We start from the raw sequence: 13,046 nt of genomic DNA on the forward strand, positions 1-13,046 counted from the left end.
AGTGGGTCACAGGAGTTATTTCCTAGATTGGTTTATCTTCTCTTTGGCTCCTTCCCCTGACTTCTCTGCTGTTTTATCACCATGACCAAAGAAGTTCTCCTCAATCACTCCCTTCCATCATGATTTTCTACCTCACTTACAGCCCAGAGCAATAGAACCAGTCCATCATGAACTGAACCTGTGAAACTCTGAAATCAAAATACACTTTTCATCCTCTGAATTGTTCTTGTTGGATATTATGATCACAGTGAGGAAAAGTTGAATAACACGTACTTTCAAACATCTTCACTTTTAACTTCATGATACTATTCTTTACTTTTTAATGCTGTGACACATATTATCTGCCTCTTGACATGTCATTAATCCTTCAAGAATCATGGGATATGTTTCTTTGAGCTTCTTAGAACTCTATGTTTAGTTCCTCTTAGTTTTCTCATGTTTCTTGCTTTAAGTTCTATATGTTTTTATTTTAAAAAATAATTTTATTTTTAATTTTTTAGCTGATTCAGAAAACAAAAATTTCATGTGTTACTGGGGTATTATGTCAGGTTTCAATACAGGTTTCCATTATGTATGATAAGAATTTTCTAAAAGTGTACTTATCTTCAAATTCATGAAGATGTGTACAGTAAAACTACATAGCCTTTGTAAGTCAATCATACTTAAATTAGTGCCTGTTTTCTAGTCATCCTATGATGCATAAAGTAAATAAAGGAACATGAAATCAGAGTTTCAGAGAATTCAGTTTCATTCAGAGAATGAATCTAAAGTATTTGGTCAGATTTATTGTAAGACATTAAATAAAGGAAAGCAGTTCTATTCAATCACATTATATTTTGCGTTCATGAACCCAACTCTCTCTTCAAATGTCTCCTTAACTTTCACTTCAAGTAATCAATACAAATCTTTTATTCTGCCCATTATAGTTTTCATGTAAATAAGATTTGAGAAAGAAAGAGAGATGAGAGAAAACAAAGGAACCAAGAATTATTATCATGATCCATAAACTGACTTTACTGATGGTCATTTGATTTAATCTCAGAATCTCAACATGCATCCCTCTTTAATTAATGTTGCTTGGCCAACATGTTTTGGGAACCACGTCTCTCAGTTTGGGAATCTGTGCAGGAATTACCCCAATGTCAGTGCCAAGGAAATCCCTTTAGAATTAACGGACAACTTAAACTGTGCCCTAAGGCTAACCTAATTGCTGTCTCAGGCCTATGAATAGAGAAACTGTCCTAGATTTTTATAATTTATTCCCCGAGGCTTTAAAGACCACATTTTAAATCTTGATTCCCTGAAAATATAAAACATCAGGTGTCCAAGAAGCTATGATAAAATGTTCTTCAGTGAACTCAATGTAAAAATGAATTATTAATTTATTTATAGTATAAACTTGAACATAGTTCTTTAAAATCATTCAGTTATTTTTATTGTGTTTGAATTTTATCTACTTAATTTTTTAAGTTTGTCTCTAAATGGAAGACACTATGGAAAGAGCTAATGACAAACAGTAAGTGGTCCATTCAGAGTATTCTGAGTGCAAAAGTACTATGGTTTTGTCACCAAACATACAGGTAAGTCTATTAAGGACCCTGTAAGATAATTTTGGCTTATATTGTAAAGTAATTTCTGATTCAGAGGAATAATTACACTTTGCATTGGAGAAGAGAAAATTTGTTTTCATTAAGTATTTTCTGATACATTATATTCTAGATTAAATAACTTTTGAAAACTAAACCTATTTTTTCAGACTGCAGATAAACATTGTATGCTTGCTTATCAATAAATGTTGCTAAAATAATGACATAAATAATAAAATTATACAAGATAAAATAATAAAATTTTGAGGAATATTTAAATTTAAAAATTTTTAAAATAAGAGCATAGTAGACTTCAAATATAATGGGCAAGTTATTCATTGTTTGTATCTAGTGATAAAATTCTAGAACCTCACCATATTATGTGAGCAAAACAGTAAATGAAATTCAGTATACACGAGAATAAGAAGCAAAAATGTTTTTGAAAATTTTTAAAACAATGCATATTTTTACTACTATTATGGACTCTAATCAAAAAATTGATAACTAAAATATGCTGAAGCCAAAGACTTGTAGAAATTTCTGGGAGAAAAGAAAACTAATCTTACCATTCTTTAAAACCCATGTGGTTTCTGCATTTGAAATGTTGTCGCCAGCAATAGTAAATATGAAATAAATTGAGGTGAGCATTGAATTCCAATAAATAAATAACAGGTTGGGAATAATTGTGTTTGTAAATTTAAATAATTGAAAAATGTGGAATCTCTATGGCACTCAACACAAATATAGACATTAGTTTCTAGAAAAAAAGTTAGAGAGTGCATGAGACTATATAGGAGATAATATTCATTAAGAATATGCACATTTTGAAAGGAAAGGTTCTCAAAAATTCTCACAATGTTAAATATGCAAATAGTACACTAAAAACTAGAGAAAATATTAGGACAAGTGGATAATTAAGAAGGATCTGGCAGAAAAAAAATAGGGGTGGGATCCAAAATGGGTTAAAATGAATATAAAATAAATTTTATAATTTATTAAGAAATTTAAAGATCTTTTGTGTTTCTACCCTATTGCAATAGATAGAAATTTCTATAAAATATTCCTAGATAATATTATCTGGGAAAGGTTGAGAAGCTAGAGAAACTGCTTCTGAACCTCACTGTGATTTTTCACAGTTTTTAAAAATCAGTCAATTAGTTGTTTCAAATATGAAGACCAATTACTATAAAATAGTTCATCGATCCCATAAAGCAATATTTATAAATTGTTTTTAATTTATAAGAAGAAAGTTACCATGAGAAAATATATTTTAATTTGGAAATGACAAGTTAATTAAACTAAATATGGATCATTATATGGATATAGGACAATTCTTGTAGAAAGAACTTTTTCACATAACGAATTCATGCAGACATTTCAAGGCAATCCTGTGTGCAAATACTATGCTATATTCCCACAAGACCTAACATATTATAATGTCCAGCTTTCAGAGAGAGCACAGGGTGATCTGAAGAAGACAAGGTTCTCCATGATACATATGACAGATAGACAGGGTGAATTAAACATTTCTACTTAAAATATCAATTGAATTTCTCTGCAATTTATCTCATCAGAGAAGCCAGGGATGCCTGAGGCAAATCACTCCACAACAACTGAATTCATCCTCATGGGACTTACAGAAAACCCGGACCTGAAGATCCTTCTGTTTGTCGTGTTCTCTGCCATCTATCTGGTCACCATGGTGGGAAATCTAGGTTTGGTGGCCTTGATTTACATGGAGCACCGTCTTCACACACCAATGTACATCTTCCTGGGCAACCTGGCTCTCATGGACTCCTGCTGTTCCTGTGCCATCACTCCCAAGATGTTAGAGAACTTCTTTTCTGAGGACAGAAGGATTTCCCTCTATGAGTGCATGGCACAGTTCTATTTTTTCTGTTTTGCTGAGACTACAGACTGCTTTCTTCTAGCAGCAATGGCCTATGACCACTATGTGGCCATATGCAGACCATTGCAGTACCACACCATGATGTCAAAGAAACTCTGCATTCAGATGACCACAGCAGCCTACATAGCTGGAAACCTGCATCCCATGGTTGAAGTAGGACTTTTATTTAGGTTAGCTTTCTGTGGATCACAACAAATCAATCACTTTTTTTGTGATGTCCTTCCATTATACAGACTCTCCTGTGTTGACCCTTATATCAATGAATTGATGATATTCATCTTGGCAGGGTCAATTCAAATCTTCACTATTACCGTAGTCCTAATCTCTTATTTCTATATCCTTTTCACTATATTCACTATGCAATCGAAAGAAGGAAGGGGCAAAGCTCTATCTACCTGTGCATCCCACTTTCTCTCTGTGTCAATATTTTATGGTTCTCTTCTCTTCATGTATATTAGACCAAGTTCAGTTAATGAAGGGGATACAGAAAAACCAATTGCCATTTTTTATACTCTAGTAATTCCTTTATTAAACCCTTTTATTTACAGTCTAAGAAACAAGGAAGTAACAAATGTTATGAAAAGAATTATGAAGAGGCACTCTTGTAATTTTATGTAACAAGTATCATCTCCCCTGAAGGATTGATTTCCATTTGATAGTCCTTTTTCTAAGCCTCCAAATACTGAGAAAGTAGACAAGTCACTTCATAATAAAATATTAAATTGTTAAAATATTAATGGTGTTTGAGTAGAATTACCTACATAATTCCAGGGTTCAGTTTGGCATAATCGTACACACGTGGCATACAGTTTGCTGCACTTAGTCCCCAGTGTCGTCTCTTTCCCTCCACTCTGATCTTCCTGTTCCCCTTCCTCTGTTGTACTGGTCTTCCTTCTATTTTTCCTTGGTTACTATAAATTAGTGCTTTACAGGTATACATAAAAGTGGAATTCTTTGTGATATATACATGTTATCAGTAACTAACATAATTCAGTCTATTTCATTCTGCAGTTCCTCCCTTTTCAAGTCTCACCTATATCTCCCTTAGTCCCCTCCTTTACTCCACTGGTTTACCCTCTATTTTTATGGAATACAAGCCCCCCTGCCTTTTTCCCTGCTTTCCTCTAGCTTCCCCATAAGAAAGAACTTTTGACCCTAATTTTCTGAGTCTGGCTTATTTCACATAGAATGGATGTTCTTCTGTTCCATCCATTTACCAACACATGTCATGAATTTATTCTTTTTTATGGAAGAGGAAAACTTCATTGTATATCTATACTACATTTTCTTGATTCATTCACCTATTGTTTGATACCTGGGCTGACTTCATAACTTGGCTATTGTGAGTTGTACTTCTATAAATATCCATGTGCCTATATCACTATAGAATGCAGATTTTAGTTGGGGAAATATGAAGGAGTAGGATAGCTGAGTCTTATGGTGGTTCCAATCGGAGTCCTTTGAGGAACCTTCATACTGCTTTCCACAGTGGCTATACTAATTTGCATTCCCACCAACAATGTATGAGTGTACCTTTTTCTTGACAGCATTTATTTCTATTTGTATTCTTGGTTGTTGCCATTCTGACTAAAGAGACAAAATCTCAATATATTTTTTTGATTTGCATTTCCCTGATACTAAGAAGGCTGAACATTTTCTTCATGTATTTATTGGCCATTTGTATTTTTTTTTTCTTTGAGAAATGTCTGTTTAGTTCTTTTGACTATTATTTAGGTTATTTGACTTTTGGTGATAAGTTTTTAGAGTTCTGTATATATCTTGATGTTTTACTAATGTAAAAATTGTATGTGATGCTGTGATATCATGTCATGTTTGAATACATATGTTAATTGTATATGATAAGAGTTTCATGGATATGTACTTATCTCCAAATTATTCAGTTGTATACAGTAAATATTTACATGCCTGTCATACTTGAATAAGTAGTTTTTTTTCCTAGTTGTGACGCATATGCTAAGTAAAGGAATGTAATATCAGAGTTTCAGAAAATTTATTTATAGGATTGGTCAGATTCATTGGAAGAAGTAAAAGAAAGGAAAGTAGCATTGGTTGATCATACCACATTCTTCACAAATTCAATTCTCTCTTCAAATCTCTCTTTAACTTGAATTCAAGTCATTAGTATGACTCTTTTCCCCTAAGCATGATAGTCATGCAAACAAGACTGCCTACAGAAAGACACTTAAGTGTGTAAAAAATCAAGATGATCCTTAAAGCTGACTTTATTTATCGTCATTTGATTTAACTCAGAATTTCAACATGTATCCCTATTTAATTACTGTTGTTTGCTGCTGGTGTTTTGGGAAGGATGCCTTTTGGATTAGAAATCAGTAAGGAGAGGTTTTTCAAGATGGCGGCCTAGAGGGTGGCTGCATTACGTGTTGCTCCAGAACTCAGGATTCAAGAGAGGAGATATTGAGACGCTTGGGACCAACTCAAAGTAGCCGGGTGACTCTCACCCCCTGGGGGGGCATCCCGGATGGGACGGGGGTCCCGGAACGCAGGAAACTTTGTGAAGTAGAAATGCCGGCGAGACGCCCCTCCTCCCGCTGGAGCGCCATAGAGGAGGCCGCTGGGCACAGCGCTGGGACTCGGAGCAGCCACTGGGGCTCCAGCGGCTGCCCGGGGGAGGAGTGGCAGGGAGAACTGTGTGGACTCAGGACACCGGGGCCTGCCCTGAGGAGGAGGAGAGGAGCGTGGCCACTTGGATTCGGAGAGACTGCACCAGAGCTGCAGGCGGTTGCCAGAGGAGAAGCCGCGCGGCGAGCTGTTTGGAATCAGAACGACGCTTCTGAACCCCGGGGCCTGCCCTGAGGACGAGGAGGAAGAGGAGCAGCCGCTTGGATTCGGGCGACTATACGGGAACTACAGGCGGTTGCCAGAGAAGGGGCTGCGTGGCGAGCTGTTTGGACTCTGACCACTTCTGAACCCTGGGGCCTGCCCGGAGGAGTAGGAGAAGGAGGAGAAGGAGCGCGGCGGGTCCTTTGGACTCGCAGTGACTGCATTAGCGCTCCAGGCGGCGGCTCAGAGGAGAAGGCGAGTGGTGAGTTGTTTGGTCTTAAAGTGACAGCTCCTGAACACAGGGGGGCTGCCTGGAGGAGAAGCGTGGTGGGACGCTTGGTCTTGAGGGGCCACACCAGAGCTCCGGGCGGTGCCCAGAGGACCCGTGCAGCGGGTCACGTGGATTCAGAGCCACTCGGAGGGACTGCTCCTGAACACCCGGGGGGTTATCTGGAGAAGGAGGAGGAACGGGGAGGGTCACTTCGACTCGGAGTGATTGATTGCCCCGGGCTACGGGTGGTTGGTGGGAGGAGGAGGCACGAAGTGAGTTTCTTGGACTCCTAGTGACCGCACCGGCATACTGGGCGGCTGTCTGGAGGAAGAGGCCTGTGGCGGGTCTCTGGGACTCAGAGCGATTGTTCGGGGCCACAGGTGGCTGCTCAGAGGAGGGGCCACGCAGCCAGGCGATTAGGTGCAGAACAGGGTCCCAGGATCTAGGAGGCTTCTGGGTGGAAGAGCCGCACAGAGACAGACTTAGGGCGGAGCAAAGGTTCCAGGCCTATGGGCAAATTCTCTGAGGAGGGGCAGCCTAAGGAGATTCATCTGCGAAGGGTGAGGCTCCCAGGCCCAGGAGGTAGGGCCGGGCCCCTGGAAACTTTGCAGAGGAAGGCAGCCCAGCCCAGGCAGTAGCTGTAAATTGAGGGGAACCTCTAGGAGGAAACTGACCAGCGAGACCTCCCCACTGGGTGAGTCTTCCCTGCCTGGTGAGGTTTCCCCACTAGGACGGTAAAACCAGAGACTCAGGCCCAAACAGGCCTTGCCTCAGCCCGCAGCCTAGGTCCCCTTTGGATGACCATTGGTCAACAAGTGGAAGCAACCTCTGCCCACTAGCAGGGAATATACCCCACCTGAAGGCCACCACTCCTAGAGAGGCAGCTTCCTTGTGGAGCACCGCATTATCAACCTCCTCCAAGACTTCAGCCTACTGAAGGCTAAGAGGGGATATATATAGAAATCTTCAGGGTCATTGTAAATCAACAGAGGAAATCTGCAATATCTCAGCGGTCCACTGATATCTGAACAACATGAGAAAACAAGGAAAGAAAATGCTGCAAACAAATCTAGATGTTACATCAATAAAACCCAATGACAGCATGGCAGAAGAAATGACAGAAAAGGAGTTCAGAATGTACATAATTAAAATGATCAGAGAAGCAAACAAGGAGATGAAAGAGCAAATGCAAGCATTGATTGATCGCACCAATCGACAGTTAAAAGAGCAAATACAGGAAGCAAAAGATCATTTCAATAAAGAGTTAGAGATATTGAAAAAAAACCAAACAGAAATCCTTGACATGAAGGAAACAATAAACCAAATTAAGAACTCCATAGAAAGCATATCCAATAGGATAGAACACCTGGAAGACAGAACCTCAGACATTGAAGACAAAATATTTAACCTTGAAAACAAAGCTGAACAAACAGAGAAGATGGTAAGAAATCATGAACAGAATCTACAAGAACTATGGGATATCATGAAAAGGCCAAATTTAAGAATTATTGGGATTGAGGAAGGCCTAGAGAAACAAGCCAAAGGAATGAACAACCTATTCAATGAAATAATATCAGAAAATTTCCCAAATCTGAAGAATGAAATGGAAAATCAAGTTCAAGAGGCTTACAGGACTCCAAATACACAAAATTACAACAGACCCACACCAAGGCACATTATAATGAAAATACCTAACATACAAAATAAAGACAGAATTTTAAAGGCTGTGAGAGAAAAGAACCAAATTACATTCAGGGGGAAACCAATACGCATATCAGCAGATTTTTCAATCCAGACCCTAAAAGCACATGGAATCAGCAAAAAAGCTGAAGTATCCATCCTCATTTCCGATAATGTGGACTTCAAGCCAAAGTTAGTCAGAAGGGATAAAGAAGGTCATTTCATACTGCTTAAGGGAAGCATAAATCAGCAAGATATAACAATCATAAACATCTATGCCCCAAACAGTGGCTCATCTATGTATGTCAAACAAATCCTTCTCAATTTCAGAAACCAAATAGACCACAACACAATAATACTAGGTGATTTTAACACGCCGCTCTCACCACTGGACAGATCTTCCAGACAAAAATTGAGCAAAGAAACCATAGATCTCAACAACACAATCAATAATTTAGACTTAACGGACATTTATAGAATATTCCATCCAACCAAGAGTGAATACACTTTCTTCTCAGCAGCACATGGATCCTTCTCTAAAATAGACCATATATTATGCCACAAAGCTAATGTTAGCAAATACAAGAAGATAGAGACACTAGCATGTATTCCATCAGATCATAATGGATTGAAGTTAGAAATAAATGAAAGAGTAAAACACAGAAACTATTCCAACATCTGGAGATTAAACAATATGCTATTATATGATGAATGGATAACAGAAGATATTAGGAAGGAAATTAAAAAATTCTTAGAGGTAAATGAGAACAAAGAAACATCATATCAAAATCTCTGTGACACTATGAAAGCAGTACTTAGAGGGAAATTTATTTCATGGAGCGCATTTAATAAAAGAAGTAAAACTCAACAAATAAACAACCTAACACTACAGCTCAAAGCCTTAGAAAAAGAAGAACAGAACAGCACCAAAAGTAGTAGAAGACAGGAAATAGTTAAACTCAGAGCTGAAATCAATGAAATTGAAACAAAAGAAACAATACAAAAAATTGACAAAATAAATAGTTGGTTCTTCGAAAAAATAAACAAAATTGATAAACCTTTAGCCACACTAACAAAGAGAAGACAAGAGAAAACCCGAATCACTAAAATTCGGAATGAACAAGGAAATATCACAATAGACACGAGTGAAATACAAAACATAATTAGAAGCTATTTTGAAAATCTATACTGCAACAAAACAGAAAACCTCAAAGACATCAACAGGTTTCTAGAGACATATGAATTGCCTAAACTGAATGAGGAGGACATAAACAATTTAAATAGACCAATTTCAAGTACTGAAATAGAAGAAGTCATCAAAAGCCTACCAACAAAGAAAAGTCCGGGACCAGATGGGTTCTCAGCCGAGTTCTACAAAACCTTTAAGGAAGAGCTCATTCCAATACTTCTCAAAGTATTCCATAAAATAGAAGAGGAGGGAACCCTCCCAAACTCATTCTATGAAGCCAATATCACACTGATACCTAAACCAGACAGAGACTCATCAAGGAAAGAAAATTTCAGACCAATATCCTTAATGAACATCGATGCAAAAATTCTCAACAAAATTTTAGCAAATTGCATACAAGAACATATTAAAAAGATAGTGCACCATGATCAAGTGGGTTTCATCCCAGGGATGCAAGGTTGGTTCAACATCAGGAAATCAATAAACGTAATTCACCATATTAATAGACTTAAAGTCAAGAATCACATGATTATTTCAATAGATGCAGAAAAAGCATTTGATAAAATACAGCACCCCTTCATGCTCAAAACACTAGAAAAAATAGGGATAGTGGGAACATTCCTTAATATTGTAAAGGCCATTTATGCTAAGCCCATGGCTAATATCATTCTAAATGGTGAAAAACTGAAAGCATTCCCCCTAAAAACTGGAACAAGGCAGGGATGCCCTCTTTCACCACTTCTATTCAACATCGTTCTTGAGACTCTGGCCAGAGCAATTAGACAAACCAAAGAAATTAAAGGGATACAAATTGAAAAAGAAGAACTCAAACTATCCCTGTTCGCTGATGACATGATTATATATTTAGAGGAACCTGGAAATTCCACCAGAAAACTCTTAGAACTCATAAGTGATTTCAGTAAAGTAGCAGGTTACAAGATCAATGCCCATAAATCCAACGCATTTTTATACATAAGTGATGAATCTTCAGAAAGAGAAATTAGGAAAACTACCCCATTCACAATAGCCTCGAAAAAAATAAAATACTTGGGAATCAATCTCACAAAAGAGATGAAAGACCTCTACAATGAGAACTATACAACACTAAAGAAAGAAATTAAAGAACACCTTAGAAGATGGAAAGATCTTCCATGTTCTTGGATAGGAAGAATTAATATTGTCAAAATGGCCATACTACCTAAAGTGCTGTACAAATTCAATGCAATTCCAATTAAAATCCCAATGACGTACCTTACAGAAATAGAGCAGGCAATTATGAAATTCATCTGGAAGAATAAGAAACCCAGAATAGCTAAAGCAATCCTTAGCAGGAAGAGTGAAACAGGGGGTATTGCAATACCAGATCTTCAACTCTACTACAAAGCAATAGTAACAAAAACGGCATGGTATTGGTACCAAAATAGAAAGGTAGATCAATGGTACAGAATAGAGGACACGGACACAAACCCAAATAAATACAATTTTCTCATACTAGACAAAGGGGCCAAAAATATGCAATGGAGAAAAGATAGCCTCTTCAACAAATGGTGCTGGGAGAATTGGAAATCCATATGCAACAGAATGAAACTAAACCCATATCTCTCACCATGCACGAAACTAAACTCAAAATGGATTAAGGACCTCGGAATCAGACCAGAGACCCTGCAGATTATAGAAGAAAAAGTAGGTCCAAATCTTCACCTTGTTGGTCTAGGACCAGACTTCCTTAACAGGTCTCCCATAGCACAAGAAATAAAAGCTAGTATCAACCACTGGGATAGATTCAAACTAAAAAGCTTTCTCTCAGCAAAGGAAACTATCAGCAATGCGAAGAAGGAGCCTACAGAGTGGGAGAATATCTTTGCCAATCATACTTCAGATAGAGCACTAATCTCCAGAATCTATAAAGAACTCAAAAAACTCTACTCCAAGAATTCAAACAGTCCAGTCAACAAATGGGCTAAGGAAATGAATAGACACTTCACAGAAGAAGATCTACAAGCAATCAACAAACATATGGAAAAATGTTCAACATCTCTAGTAGTAAGAGAAATGCAAATCAAAACCACCCTAAGATTCCATCTCACCCCAATTAGAATGGCGATTATCAAGAATACGAGCAACAACAGGTGTTGGCGAGGATGTGGGGAGAAAGGTACACTCATACACTGCTGGTGGGGCTGCAAATTAGTGCAGCCACTATGGAAAGCAGTGTGGAGATTCCTTAGAAAACTTGGAATGGAACCACCATTTGACCCAGCTATCCCACTCCTTGGCCTATACCCAAAGGACTTAAAATCTGCATACTACATAAATACAGCCACATCAATGTTCATAGCTGCTCAATTCACAATAGCCAGACTGTGGAACCAACCTAGATGCCCTTCAATTGATGAGTGGATAAAGAAACTGTGGTATATATATACTATGGAATATTACTCAGCCATAAAGAATGATAAAATTATGACATTTGCAGGCAAATGGATGAAATTGGAGAATATCATGCTAAGTGAGATAAGCCAATCTCAAAAAGCCAAAGGACGAATGATATCGCTAATAAGTGGAGGTTGACACATAATGGGGGGGTGGGAAGGGTTAGAGTTAGGGTTAGGGAGGGGGGCAAGTATGGAGGAAGGAACTACTGTATAGAGGGTAAAGAGGGGTGGGAGGGGTGGGGGGAAGGGAAAAAATAACAGAATGAATCAAACAACATTGCTCTATGTAAATTTATGATTACACAAATGGTATGCCTTTACGCCATGTACAAACAGAGAAACAACATGTATCCCATTTGTTTACAATAAAAAAAAAAAAAAAAAAAGAAATCAGTAAGGATTTACTCTGAGGTTCATTCCAAGATATTCCTTTAGAAACAATGGACAACTTTAACTGTGCCCTAAAGCTAACATAATTATTGTCACTGACTTATGAGTGGGGAGGTTATCTTAGATTTTCATAATTTATTCTCCAGTGTTTTAAAGATCAAATTTTTCATATTAACGTTCTGAAAAATGGAGTTTCACAAGTCTAATAAGCTATTATAAGGTGTTCAACAGTGAGCACAGTGAAAGAGTGGATTTTCTAATTTATTTTTAATAAAAATATGAATATATATTTCTTTAAAATACTCAGTAATTTTTATTGTTTTGCAATTTATCCTTTTTTTAACTTTGTCACTAAAGAGAAGACACTATGGAAAGACTAATGAGATACAATCAGGGGCTCATTCAGAGTATTCTGAGTTCAAAAGTAACACTTTTATCATCCAAAATGCAGGAAAGTCTTAAAAGGACCCTGTAAAATAATTATGGGTTGTATAACAAAGTTGTTTCTGATTAAGAGGAATAATACTTTGAGTTTGGAAAGAGAAAGTTAATTTTACCTATATCACCTATTATTTTCTGATGTAATATTTCCTAATAAAATTACAATTACTGAAATTTAAGCATATTTTCCAGAGTCCATGTAAAGATTTTCAGCTTATGTACTAAAAAGTGTTGTTAAAAAAATGACAAAAGCAGTGTTTTCTTTTTACAAATTTTTTTAAACTGTTAAAATTTGGGGGATATTTTATAAGGATAATAGACCTAAAATATAATGGACAATTTA

At 37.3% G+C, this 13,046-nt stretch overlaps 1 pseudogene across 1 annotated transcript; it reads left to right on the forward strand.

The window, feature by feature from the left end:
- Positions 1-3,171: 3,171 nt before the first annotated feature.
- LOC306637625 (olfactory receptor 5K3-like) lies at positions 3,172-4,103 on the forward strand (annotated as a pseudogene). Its single transcript has one exon. The product of its transcript is annotated as an olfactory receptor 5K3-like (transcript).
- Positions 4,104-13,046: the final 8,943 nt, after the last annotated feature.

The sequence above is a fragment of the Sciurus vulgaris genome, assembly GCF_902686455.1.
Source record: "Sciurus vulgaris genome assembly, chromosome: 10".
In the NCBI taxonomy this organism is placed as follows: Eukaryota; Metazoa; Chordata; class Mammalia; order Rodentia; family Sciuridae; genus Sciurus; species Sciurus vulgaris.